Here is a 13,028-nt window from a genome sequence, read left to right on the forward strand (position 1 = left end):
ATTATATTATATTATATTATATATATATATATATATATTCCATGTTTTATGCCTTACATGAAGTTTCTGATCAGAGTTATATTTTTGTTATTATATCCTCTGGGGAATCTTGAATGATATTTGATATATGGGTAGGAGACAAATTGAAGGAAAGCCCTTAAAACAATGTTTTGTTTTCTTGAATCAAATGCTTTTTCAATATTAATAGACACTTAGCACAATGTGATCCTGTATTTTTAACAGCCTTAATCAATTAAGAAATCATAAAGCTGTGGTTCGTTTTAGAATATTGCCTGTGAAAGACTGCCTGTTCCCTTCTAATGTCCTCATCAAGGATACCTTTGATTCCTTTGTAAATGACTCCCATAAAGGTTTTGGATAGATGAGAAGCTGTTGTCATCACTATTTTTATTATTCCTTATCAGTAAGATGATGGCTTTGAGTTAGATGACTTCTAAGACCCCTTCTAGCTCTAAATACCTAATTCAATGAACCTGATGAGAAACTATGATTAATTCTTTGAAAATTACTCCACCTAAAAAGAGGGTTTTTTTAACTATGATTAATTTGTTGTGTTCCCCTTTAAATATTATCATTCTGGAGGAGACACATGGCAAATGTTCAATGTAATGATACCGTTAACTCATAATAATCAAACTGATGACCGCTTCACTAAGCAGTCTAAGACCTGTGCAGAATAAGGACTAAGTTAGCATCTGTCTCACTCTATTTTTATGTCACTTATCATAACTTCCAAACACTTGACAAGGCAGTTTTAACTTAAAAAACAGATTCACCTTCTTTAAAAGCCCTTTATTTAGGTCTTTACCATTCAAACAAATTGGCTTTTCAAGAAGGGAAATAGGTTGGTTTCTTTTTTAATCCTGTTTTATATTTTAGATGTTTAAAACATATCTTTTGACTTCACTAGATTGGCAAAGGGGTGCATTGACACAGAAATGGCACACCTGATCTCAAAAAAGACTCTCTAGATGGGCTCCTTGAGGTAGTTTATGAGAAAACTTGAGGAAGGTACAGGCAAAAGAAGTTAACAAGGAACAAAATAGCTCTAATCCTTTAATGATTCATCATTCCTCTATGGATCTGGGAGTTCATCCTGAGGGAAATGCAGACATCAACCCATTGACTATATGACTAAATTGAGATAAAGATAAAGGAATTGCTTAAATTGCTTGGAAGTCAAGTCTTTTTTTCAGAGTTGCACAGCCAGTCATCATCATCATCAGAAGTCAGATTTGAGCCTGGGTCTTCTTGACTTGAATTCAAGTGGTTTGTTCATGGCACTGAAGCCATACTATCTCTTCTATGAATTCAATGTTGTATGTGAAATAAAGACCTTCATTCCTAAAGCAGCAAATAAAACCTGAAGAGTACAGGTATGCAGAAATGCATTCATTTGATCTCCTTTGTTTTGGAATTTCTGATAAGATTTTATCTGGGCTTGATTAAAATGCGTCAATGTATTCTTTTTTCAAAAAAGTTTTTTAAAATTTTATTTTATTTTTCCAATTACATGCAAAGATAGTTTTTTTTAACATTCATCCCATTTGCAAGTTTATGAATTCTACGTTTTTCTGTCTCCCTCCCTTCCCTCCTTCTTCCCCACAGAGGCAGGCAATCTCATAAAAGTTATACATTTACAGTCATATTTAGCATTTTATGTTGTGAAAGAGGAATTAGAATTAGGGGGAAAGCACAAGAAAGAAAGAAAAGAACATAAAAGAAGTTTTAAAAAGTGAATATGGTATGTTTTGCTCTGCATTCTGATTCCATAGTTTTTTCTCTGGATGTAGATGGCATTTTCTATAATAGGTCTTAGGATTATCCTTGATTACTGAATTGCTGAGAGGAGCTGCATTCATTATAGTTGACCATCTCTTTATGTTGCTGTTAATGTGTACAATGCTCTCTTGGTTCTGCTCATTTCCTTCAACATCAGTTCACACAAGTCTTTCCTCATTTCCCTCAGCATCAGTTCACACAAGTTTTTCTAGGCTTCTCTAAAGTCTAACCACTCATGATTTCTTACAGAACAATAATATTCCATAATATCCATATACCAAAACTTGTTCAGTCCAATTGATGAGCATTCAGTCAATTTCCAATATTTTGTCACTACAAAAAGAATTGCTACAAACATTTTTGAATATGTGAGGCTTTTCTGATTTTTTTATGCTCCTTAGAGATATAGACCCAGTAGTGGTATTGTTGGATCAAAGGATATATATATATATATATATATACTATATATATATATATGTATATATATATATAAGTATATATATATATATACATATATATTATATATATATATATATATATATAGTTTTATTGCCTTTGGGCATAGTTCCAAATTATTCTTCAGAATGGTTGGATCATTTCAAAACAACACCAACAATGCATTAATATTTTAATTTTCCCCACATCCTCTCCAACATTGATCATTTTCCTTTTTTTGTCATCTTAGCCAATCTGATAGGTGTGAAACGGTATCTCAGAGTTGTTTTAATTTGCATTTCTCTAATCTATAATATATTAGAGCATTTTTATATGACTAAATTGCTTTAATTTCTTCTGAAAATTGTTTACATCTTTGATCATTTATCAATTGGAGAATGACTTGTAATCTTATAAATTTGATTCAATTCTTCAAATATTTTAGAAATGTGTCCTTAATCAGAAACACTAGCTGTGAAAATTGTTTACCAGCTCTCTGCATTCCTTCTAATATTAGATGCATTGATTTATTTTGTGCAAAATCTTTTGAATTATGTAGTCAAAATCATCCATTTTATAATTTATAATGTTTTCTATATCTTGTTTGCTCACAAATTTTTCTCCTCTCCATAGGACTGATAGAGTATTTCCTGATCTACTAATTGGTCCATAGTATCACCCTTATGTCTAAATCTTGTACCCATTTTGACTTTATTTTGGTTTAGGGTGGGAGATGTAGATCTATGCCTAGTTTTTGCCATACTATTTTCCATTTTTCCCAGCAGTTTTTGTCCAATAGTGAATTCTTATCCCATAAGCTAGGACTTGGGGTTCATCAAGCAGTAGATTACTATAGTCATTTACTTCTGTTTCTTTTGAATCTACTCTCATCCACTGGTCCACTTCTCCATTTCTAAATCAGTACCAGACAGTTTTGATGACCTCCAATTTATAATATAGTTTAAGATCTGGTACAGCTATACTACCTTCCTTTGTATTTTTTTCAGTAATTCTGTGGATATTCTTGAACTTTTGTTACTCCAGTTGAATTTTGTTACTATTTTTCCAGCTCTGTATAATAGTTTTTTGGTAGTTTGATTGATATGGCACAAAATAAGTAATTTAATTTAGGTAAAATTGTCATTTTTATTATATTAGTTTGACCAACCATAAGCAACTGATGTTTTTCCAATTGTTTAGATCTGACTCTATTCATGTGAAAATATTTTATAATTTTGTCCATGCAGTTTCTGAGTTTGCCTTGGGAGGTAGATTATCAAGTATTTTATGTTGTCTACAGTTACTTTAAATGAAATTTCTATTTCTATTTCTTGTTCTTGGAACTATTTCAGTTCTTAGAACTGAATATTTGTTTTGATTTATTTTGTATCTTGCTACTTTGCTAAAATTTTTAATTATTTCAAGTAGTTTTTAGTTGATTTTCTGTGATTCTCTAAGAATGCCATTCTATCATCTGCAAAGAATAAAAATTTTGTTTCCTTATTGCCTAATTTAATTCCTTCAATTTCTTTTTCCTTGTCTTATTGCTAAAACTAATATTTCTAATTGTCAGTGTGTTCTGGATGAGCATTGGATTAAGTATGGATATTAACAGTGAAAACAGGATTTGAGAGATAGCATTAACTTATTAAAAATAGATCATTGTTTTCAGTATCTTTTGGGTAAATGATGATAATTACAAATTAGTATTTTCATTCATTAAAGGTCTGGAAAGGCATCAACTTGACTTTAGCTGAAATTAGAGCATAAATTTCAAAGACTAAATCATTTAGTCAATTCACAAACATTTATTATATACTTAATATGTGTCAGACAAAGAGAGGTAAATGACAGTCCTTATTATCAAGAAATCCCAATCTAATGGGGGAGGCAAGAAGCAAACAAGTATGTACAAATAAGCTATATTTAGTATGAATAAGAGTGGAAGATGCTACATTTAAGAGGGGTTAGGAAGAGCTTCCTGTAGAAGTTGGAACTTAAAGGAAATCAGTAGATGCAGATGAAGATAGAAAGCATTCCAGGTGAAGTAGACAGAGTAAATGCTGGATACCTAAAGATGTGTCAAGCACTCTCAGCAGAAATATTATTCAGCAGGGTTACAGTGTGCCCATTGGTGCCAGAAGTGCCATTTGTGATCTAAAGGTTGGGATTTTTTCCCCCAATCATGGTTTTATAGCAGCTGCCCAGGCCATGTGCCTTCTATCTCCTATTCTAAACTCCTCTGGGAACACCTCCACTATGTTTGTATTAGGTGATTAAGTAGGTCTGTAGGCAGCAATTTGCTTGCATGACTGATCAGACTAATTGCATGGCAATGATTGTACTCTTATTAATTTCTTGAGCGGTGGGATAGCACCATGTGCCTATGGGAGATCACCCATTTTCTGGGTACTTCAGTTGTCATTTTGAATTTCAACAACATGCTGGTTTGTAATTGACTCCATCCCAGAAGTGGATTGATTTTTATCATTGCTTTTATGTTACTCTGTTCTCATCATATATTGCAAGGTTTGAATGAATGTGAACTTCTTATGAAAGCAGCTAAAATTCTCTTTCTAGAAGAATTATTTGCTCCTTAATTGCTTTGCTGTAAGTTATATAAACATATTAAGGGCAGTCTGTGCTTTTGTGACTGGTAGATGTTAATTATTTCTCAGTTTGACGTCTGTCATGCAAATGGAAGATCACAGCATTTGATCTTATACAGTGGAGAAAAAGGTCACTCTTTTATCTCAATGACCTATTTATTTCCCCCCAAACAGTGAGACAATGTATTGGAAAAGCAGACAGGCATAAGGAGAAAAAAAAATTCTGGATTTGGAGTCAGGGAATCTGTATTCTAATTCTAACCCTGCTACTTTCTACGTGTTTGACCTCTGGCAAGTAACTAAACCTCTCTGGACCTCATTTCCCAATGGAAAATAAGGAAATTGGATTAGAAATTGTTTAAGGCACCAAATTATTCTGGAATTTATCAGTCGTTCATTTATATTTTAGCTTAGCTTGGGGCATTAAATAGGGAATCAAGACTTCAGATTTTGGTCCTTAACCCAATCAGTGACTTGTGTTAATTCAATGTAATACATATTTATTAAAGGACTATTGTATATAGAACTATTGTGTATAGGAGTGTACTGGATCTCAAGAGATATGAAGTTTAAATAAGACATAGTCCTTGACTTTGAGGCACTTAAGGTATATTAGAAAACTAAGTCAATGACTCAATTCAACAAGTATTTAATGTTTACTCTTTACCAGTCATTGTGTTGAGTATTGACAAAAATACAAACAAAAAGAAAAACAGTTCCTACCCTCAAGAAGTTTACATTCTAATGCAGGGAAGCCATATAAAGGGAATGTCGTATACACAGATATAATTCATGGTATGTAAATTAAGTAATCACATTGATATATGAATTCATCATGCAAATAAATGTAGATTAAAGTGCATTCCTGGTTACCTATCCTATATGACTGGAATTTCCCATGAATTAGCCAAAGGGTGTCCACTTGATATTTTGGAAGACTCCCTCTTTTTTCTTTTGACATTAAGATATAAGTGGGGGCAGCTAGGTGGTGCAGTGGATAGAGCACTGGCCCTGGAGTCCAGAAGACCTGAGCTCAAATTTGGCCTCAGACACTTAATAATTACCTAGCTCTGTGGCCTTGGGCAAGCCACTTAACCCCATTGCCTTGCAAAAGACAAACAACAAAAAAAGAAGATTCTGAAACAAAAGGGCATGAGTATCCTATCTTCTTTTTTTGATCACATATTTTTATGACATTTTTTACTGTTTTCTTAAAATTTAATTGTCAATGTAGTTGACAAATACCAACAAATATGAACAATATTATCAAGGCCTATCAATTCAATCTTTATATCTCTCACATATATCTCTTTTCTTTTAATACTATTACCAACAGGAGTTCGAATTCACCCTCAGGTAAGACACTAACTAGCTGTGTGACTATGGGCAAGTCACTTAACCTGATTGCCTCTAATCCAGAGCCATCTCCAGTCCTCATTCATATCTGTCCATTGAACTTACATGGGTCTGGAGGAGAAAGTGAGACTGGTGACTTTGAACAGCACCCTCTCATTCAAATACAACACATGTTCTTTTCATGATGTCACCTCCCTGATGTTGTGATTGAAGATCTTCTTTGAGATTGAAGGACAAACATCATCATCATCATCATCATCATCATCATCATCATCATCATCATCATCATCATTATAACACTGACCTGGTACAGATCCTCATCACTTCACACCTAAGTATAGTAATAGCTTGTCACAAATTTCTTTTCACTCCATTCCATCCTCCATTCAGTGGTCAAAGTGATTTTTCTTAAGTACAAGTCTGACCATGACACCCATTCCCCACAACAATCTCCTCCAGGATCAAATGTAGAATCATCTTTTTGACCTTCAAGTCTTCCAAGGTTGTTTTTCTTTATGGTGTAATCACTATATAAATTCTTCTGTTGCTGTTCACTTCATCCTGCATCAGGTCATATATGTCTTTCTGGGTTTCTCTGAATCAATCCCTTTTGTCACTTTTTTTAACAATGTGATAATATTCTAGTACATTACTGTGTCATAGTTTGTTCAGCTGTTCCCTTTTTAAGGTCTTTGTAGTACTTTTTTATCATACATTGTCCATATCCTCAACCATCATGAAACTTTCCATCATCCTCTGGGTAATATTTATCTGTAGTTATTCAGAGATTGTAGTGTTCTAGGACTCAGAGTAGATAGTAGTCTACTGAGGAACCAGTAGACTACTGATAATAAAAAGTTGAATCTTTGATTTAGGAAAAAGTTTGTCGCTGTGAAAGGAGCTTTGCAATTTTCCACTGGTTCTGAGTCTTCCATTTGAATTATCTACACAAAATATAATTACTGTGGGTGAGATCTTTTGTTTATTTTTTAGTTTGGACTCATGATTTCACTGGAGTGAAGAATTCCTGATTAAAAGTTTTCTTAATTGATGCAGACTGGAAATTCATCTCAAATTTGTTATCTTTTTTTTTAAGATTTTTTTTCAAGGCAATGGGGTTAAGTGGCTTGCCCAAGGCCACACAGCTAGGTAATTATTAAGTGTTTGAGGCAGAATTTGAACCCAGGTACTCCTGACTCCAAGGCCGGTGTTCTATTCACTGCGCCACTGAGCTACCCCTCAAATTTGTTATCTTAATGACTTTATTCACTGAGAAAGATTTGTCACACAGGGTCATATAGGTAATATGCATCAGAAGTTGGACTATAAATCCAAGTCTTCAGATTCTAAGGCCATCCACTCTATAGACTACCATATGATCTTGTATTAAAGAGAAGCAAAATAAAAGAATAAATAGGTCATTGCTGACAGAGAGTAGGAATCAGGGGTCAGAGAAGGAATGGCTTGAGTTGGGTTGTCATGGATAGATAGGATAGGTATTACTTGTGCCATCAGCTCCAATTACAGTTATCTAGAATTTAGATGCTAATGAGGATGGAAATAAATCCACATATATTTAGTTGGAGCCATACTATCACATAATGGCACATAGAAAAGATGAGCTACCTATTCAGATAGAGAGGACCAACACGCAGGAGGGAACCACAAACAATGCAACTGAGGAGTCTTCTTGCCAGCTGTTTTCCTCATTGGAAATAATGAACATTATCTTATAAAAGCTGATATTCATCAGATATTTCTGGTGCTGATGAACTGATTTCTGGCTGCTTGCTTCATCCTAGCTGAGACAAGTTATTTTTGTGGAGACTCTGAGAAGTCACAAGTAAGAATCTTTTTTTAAAAATTTTTTTTATTCTCATTTTGTACAAATGGGTTTTTTTACATTAATAAAATATTCTTGTTTAAGAGTAAACAAAATACCCCTCCCCCCATGAATATAGACTTGCTTGGGCGATAAAGTAAAGGGGAGAGAAAAAAATTAAAATAAAAAAATATATTATAGTAATAATTGTAGGTATGGCCAGGTGGCGCAATGGACGAAGCACCAGCCCTGGAGCCAGGAGCACCCGAGCCCACATCCAGCCCCGTAGACCCAACAATCACCCAGCCGTGTGACATGCAAGCCACCCAATCCCCACTGCCCTGCAAAAACCAAAAAGAAAAAGGAAAAAAAAAGACCCAAAATAAAATAAAATAGTAATCGTAGTAGGGGTGGCTGGGTGGCAGACAGAGCATTGGCCCTTGAGCCAGGAGCACCCAGGTCCAAATCCAGCCTCAGACATGCAAAGATCACCCTGCTATGTGGCCCCAGGCAGGCCACCCAGCCCCACTTGCCCTGCACCCTCCCCCAAACAAAAACAATAAAAAATGTGCTTCAGTCTTTGCTCCAACACCAACAACTCTGTCATCGGTGGATCACATTCTTTATGGTAAGTCCATCGCAAAAGTTGCTTCCATATTTTTCCAACGTTGCCATCGCTGATCGCAACTCCCCCCTTTCTTATTTCTCCACTACCATGTACTCTATTTTCTCTCTCCTTTCACTCTGACTCTGCTGTAGGGTTGCTGAGTGGCGCAGTAGACAGATCCTGGTCCTGGGGCCAAGAAGCCCTGAGCCCCCATACCACCCCTTAGGCCCAGAATCCACCTGGCCCTATGGTCCTGGGCAGGCCTTCCAATCCCAGCCCCTTGCAAGAAATAAAAAAGAAAATGTGTTATATCTGACCACTCTCCCCCCATGGTCCATCCTCTCCTCCTTTATTCACATCCCCACCCCTTTCCCCTGCTCCCTCTCCTTCTTACTCCAGATGTCTTGTACCCCATTGAGTGTATATGCTGTTTCCTCTCCTAGTCACCTCTGATGAGAGCAAAGGTTCCCTCATTCCCCCCTTGCCTCTCCCCTTCCATATCATTGCAATAGCTCATTGTAATAGGAAAAAATCTTATTATATGAAATATCTTGGCCTATTCCCCCTCTCCTTTTTCTTTCTCCCATTACGTTTCCCTTTTTTTATTGACTCCATTTTTACACCATATTTTATCTTCAAATTCAGCTTTCTCCTGTGCTTCAACTACAAAAGCTCCCTCTACCTGCTCTATTAACTGAGAAGGTTCATATGTGTATTATCAGTGTCATTTTTCCATGCAGGAATACATGCAGTTCATCATCATTAAGTCCCTCATATTTCCCCCTCTCCTCCAATCTCCATGCTTTACCTGAGTCCTATATCTGAAGATCAAACCTTTTGTTCAGCTCTGGCCATTCCAAAAGGAACATTTGAAATTCCCCTGGTTCATTGAAAGTCCATCTTTTTCCTTGGAAGAGGACATTCAGCCTTTCTGGGTAGTTCATTCTTGGCTGCATTTTAAGCTCTTTTGCCTTCTGGTATATTATATTCCAAGCCCTACAATCTTCCAATGTAGTTGCTACTAAGTCCTGTGTGATCCTGACTGCAGCTCCACGATATTTGAACTGTGTCCTTCTGACTGCTTGTAATATTTTCTCCTTGACTTGGGAGTTCTGGAATTTGGCTATAATATTCCTAGGGGTTGGTTTTTTGGGATCACTTTCTCGGGGGGGATTGGTGGATTCTCTCCATTTCTATTTTGCCCTCTGCTTCTAGAATATCAGGGCAATTTTCCTGTAGTAATTCTTTGAAAATGATGTCAAGGCTCTTTTCCTGATCATGACTTTCAGGTATTCCAATAATTTTTAAATTATCTTTCCCAAGTCTGTTTTCCATATCAGTTGTTTTTTCAATGAGATATTTCACATTTTCTTCTAATTTTTCATTTTTTTGGTTTTGAAGTATTGATTCCTGATTTCTAGTAAATTCATCAATCTCTCTGAATTCTATTTTTGTCTGAAGGATTTGTTCTCCTCAGAGAGTTTTCTTATCTCTTTTTCCATATGGCCAATTTTTCTTTTTAAAGCATTCTTCTCCTCAATAACTTTTTGAACTGTTTTATCCATTTGACCTAAGCTGGTTTTAGCATGCTATTTTCTTCAGCATTTTTTTGGATTTCCTTGACTAAGCTGCTGACTTCATTTTCATGTTTTTCCTGCATCTCTCTCCTTTCTTTTCCCAGTTTTTCTTCCAACTCCCTTATTTGATTTTCAAAGTCTTTTTTGAGCTCTGTCATAGCCTGAGCCCAATTTCTGTTTGTATTGGAGTCTTTAGATGTAGGAGCTTGTGCTTCCTCATCTTCAGACTGAGTATTTTCATCCTTCTTGGGCTCATATGCAAAATATTTCTCAATGGTCTTCCTTTTGTTTCTCTGCTTGCTCATTTTCCCAGCCTGGGGCTGTTTTGGGGGTGCTTCCTGAGCTTTTGGGACACTCCCACAGGGGTGTCAGTGTGTGAGGCTCTGTCCTCCCTCCTGGTCTGTGAATGACCATAAGAGCTCCCCTCTGCCATGGGGCTGAGGTGGGAGGGGCCCTGCTGTTCTATGGGGGGGGCCTAGACTGCGATCAGGATCTGAATGTGGCCAGAGCCCCAGAGTCCTGTTCCAGAGGCAGAGGACAGAGCTCTGCAGTCTCTCTTCACTCCCCTCCCTCAGCTCAATGGGCTCATGCCCTGGGGGTTCCTGCTTACTGGCTCTGCCTGGCTTGCTTCTGTTTCTGGCTCTGGGCTGCGGAAAGACTAAGCTGCTCTCTGTGTGCCCTGAGGACTGGGCTCCTCCTGCTTGCTCTGGCAGAGGTCCCCCTTTGTTCCCCCACTTTGTGCCTGGTGCTCCCCGGGGTGCAGCTGAGGAGACTCCCCCGCTGCTGTGAGCTGAGGCTCCCAGCGCCCTGGGGCTGCCTCCGGGAGGCTGAGGTTCTTTGGCTCTGGTGGGCCACCCCTCTGGCGGGCCGGCTCTCCAACCCCAGGGAGCAGAGCCTTTCTGCTCTTTTCCAGGTTACCTTCAGTAGGAGAACTGCCTCACTGGGTCCCTCTGTGGGTTTTGTCTCTTGAAAGTTTAGAGTCCTTAGTTTCAAAGTTTTATCAGAGAGCGCCTAAGACTTGAACCCTTCTTGTCACCATCTTGGCTCCGCCCCTGTTCAAGTAAGAATCTTAAATAGGAACATACAACCTGCAGAATCTAAGTCTAAGTGCTGGAGGATCTGTTTCTTTCTAACTTTCTTTTTTTAAGGAATATTATCATTTTAAAAAAATTTTATCGATATCTTCTGTCTCTTCTACATCACCATAGTTATGCCTTGTATCCCACCCTCTTCCTCTCTAAGAGAAACATCCAAAATAAAAAAAAAATAGTCTTTTATTTCCTTGTGTTGGAAAGATGACAACAGTCATAAGGCCTACATTTGAACCTGCAAGAAGTGGAAGAGAAAAAGCAGAAAGTGATTTAAGGTAGCTTTTCCAACAATGTTTAAGCCAAGATCTACCTTTTTACGCAAAGGTTAAATATAGACAGTCTGCACAGGATACTCTTGAAGGGATTCACAACCTTGATTTCAAGTAAGAACTCCAAGAAAGAGAGAAAGTTGCTGCAAGAGAAAAAACAAACAGAGATTGCCCAACTAGAAAGGATATAACCTCAACTTCTAGGTCTAAGACAGCTCAGTTGCATCAACCAACTGCAACCAATCTTGATGCTGATAGTTCTCTAATTGATGAAGATGAAAATTTTGAGGAAGCAAGTGATGACACTACACCTCTCTTGGTAGAACAAGAAAAAATAAAGAAAAAAGAGCCAAAGAATGAGCCCTGAAAGAACAAGAGAGAATCCAGATGGAAAATATGCTCTGTGCTAACCCTCTCCTTAATGTCACTGGTCCCTCTCTTCTTCAGATTAACTTCAAAGTAAAGAGAAGGTGGGATGATGATGTTTTACTCAAAAATTGTGGCAAAAGAATCAATGGACCAGAAAAAAGACAAAGAATCTAAATGATACCTTTTGACCAGATTTCACAAAATTTCATGGAGAACTATATCAAGTAGTATGGTTTTGTGTGTTTAATTGTTAAAAGGGACACGTTTAAACTTTCAGGATCATCCTGGCTTTAGTTTAGTCAGAATTTTCTTCCCATGCTGTTAATGGCATATAAATTTCCCACATTTAAAATTCTAAAATATCTTTTTGTTGACAATAATGCTTTTTTAAAAGTTTTTTTTTTTGGCAAGGCAATGGGATTAAGTGGCTTGCCAAAGGCTACACAGCTAGGTAATTATTAAGTGTTTGAGGCTGGATTTGAACTCAGATATTCCTGACTCCAGGGCCGGTGCTCTATGCACTGAACCAACTAGCTGCCCTGGTAATGCTTTTTTGTTGATAATTAAATCTAGATTGTTTTAAAACATCTTTCTAAATTATTGTTTTATCATTTAATAAACCAGTTTCTGGTTTATTCTGTGAACTAATAGTATTTTATAGTATTTTATTTTTCCGGTTACATGTAGAGATAATTTTCTTTTTTTTAGGTTCCATCTCAAGGTTTTATTATTTTTTTATTTTCATCCATATGCACATGTATATTTTTAAGTTACAAAATTTCTTCCAAGATAATTTTTTTTTAGTTTTTGCAAGGCAACGGGGTTAAGTGGCTTGCCCAAGGCTACATGGCTAGGTAATTATTTAGTGTCTGAGGCTGGATTTGAACTCAGGTACTCCTGACTCCAAGGCCAGTGCTCTATCCACTGCACCACCTAGCCGCCCCATCCAAGATAATTTTTAATATTCATTTTTGTAAAATTTTCTTCCTTTATCTCTCCCCGATAGATATGTTATACATGCACAATCATGTTAAACATAATTCCATATTAGTAATATTGTGAAAAAAATAAGAACAAAATGGAAAAAACC

General features: G+C 36.7%; 1 protein-coding gene and 1 pseudogene across 1 annotated transcript in view; both read left to right on the forward strand.

Moving 5' to 3' along the window:
* Positions 1-13,028, forward strand: part of HMCN1 (hemicentin 1) — an 814,916-nt gene that overhangs the window by 48,399 nt on the left and 753,489 nt on the right. The window lies entirely within an intron of this gene.
* Positions 11,284-12,437, forward strand: LOC141511070 (spliceosome-associated protein CWC15 homolog pseudogene; annotated as a pseudogene).

This window comes from Macrotis lagotis, chromosome 2, assembly GCF_037893015.1.
Source record: "Macrotis lagotis isolate mMagLag1 chromosome 2, bilby.v1.9.chrom.fasta, whole genome shotgun sequence".
Taxonomy (NCBI): domain Eukaryota; kingdom Metazoa; phylum Chordata; class Mammalia; order Peramelemorphia; family Peramelidae; genus Macrotis; species Macrotis lagotis.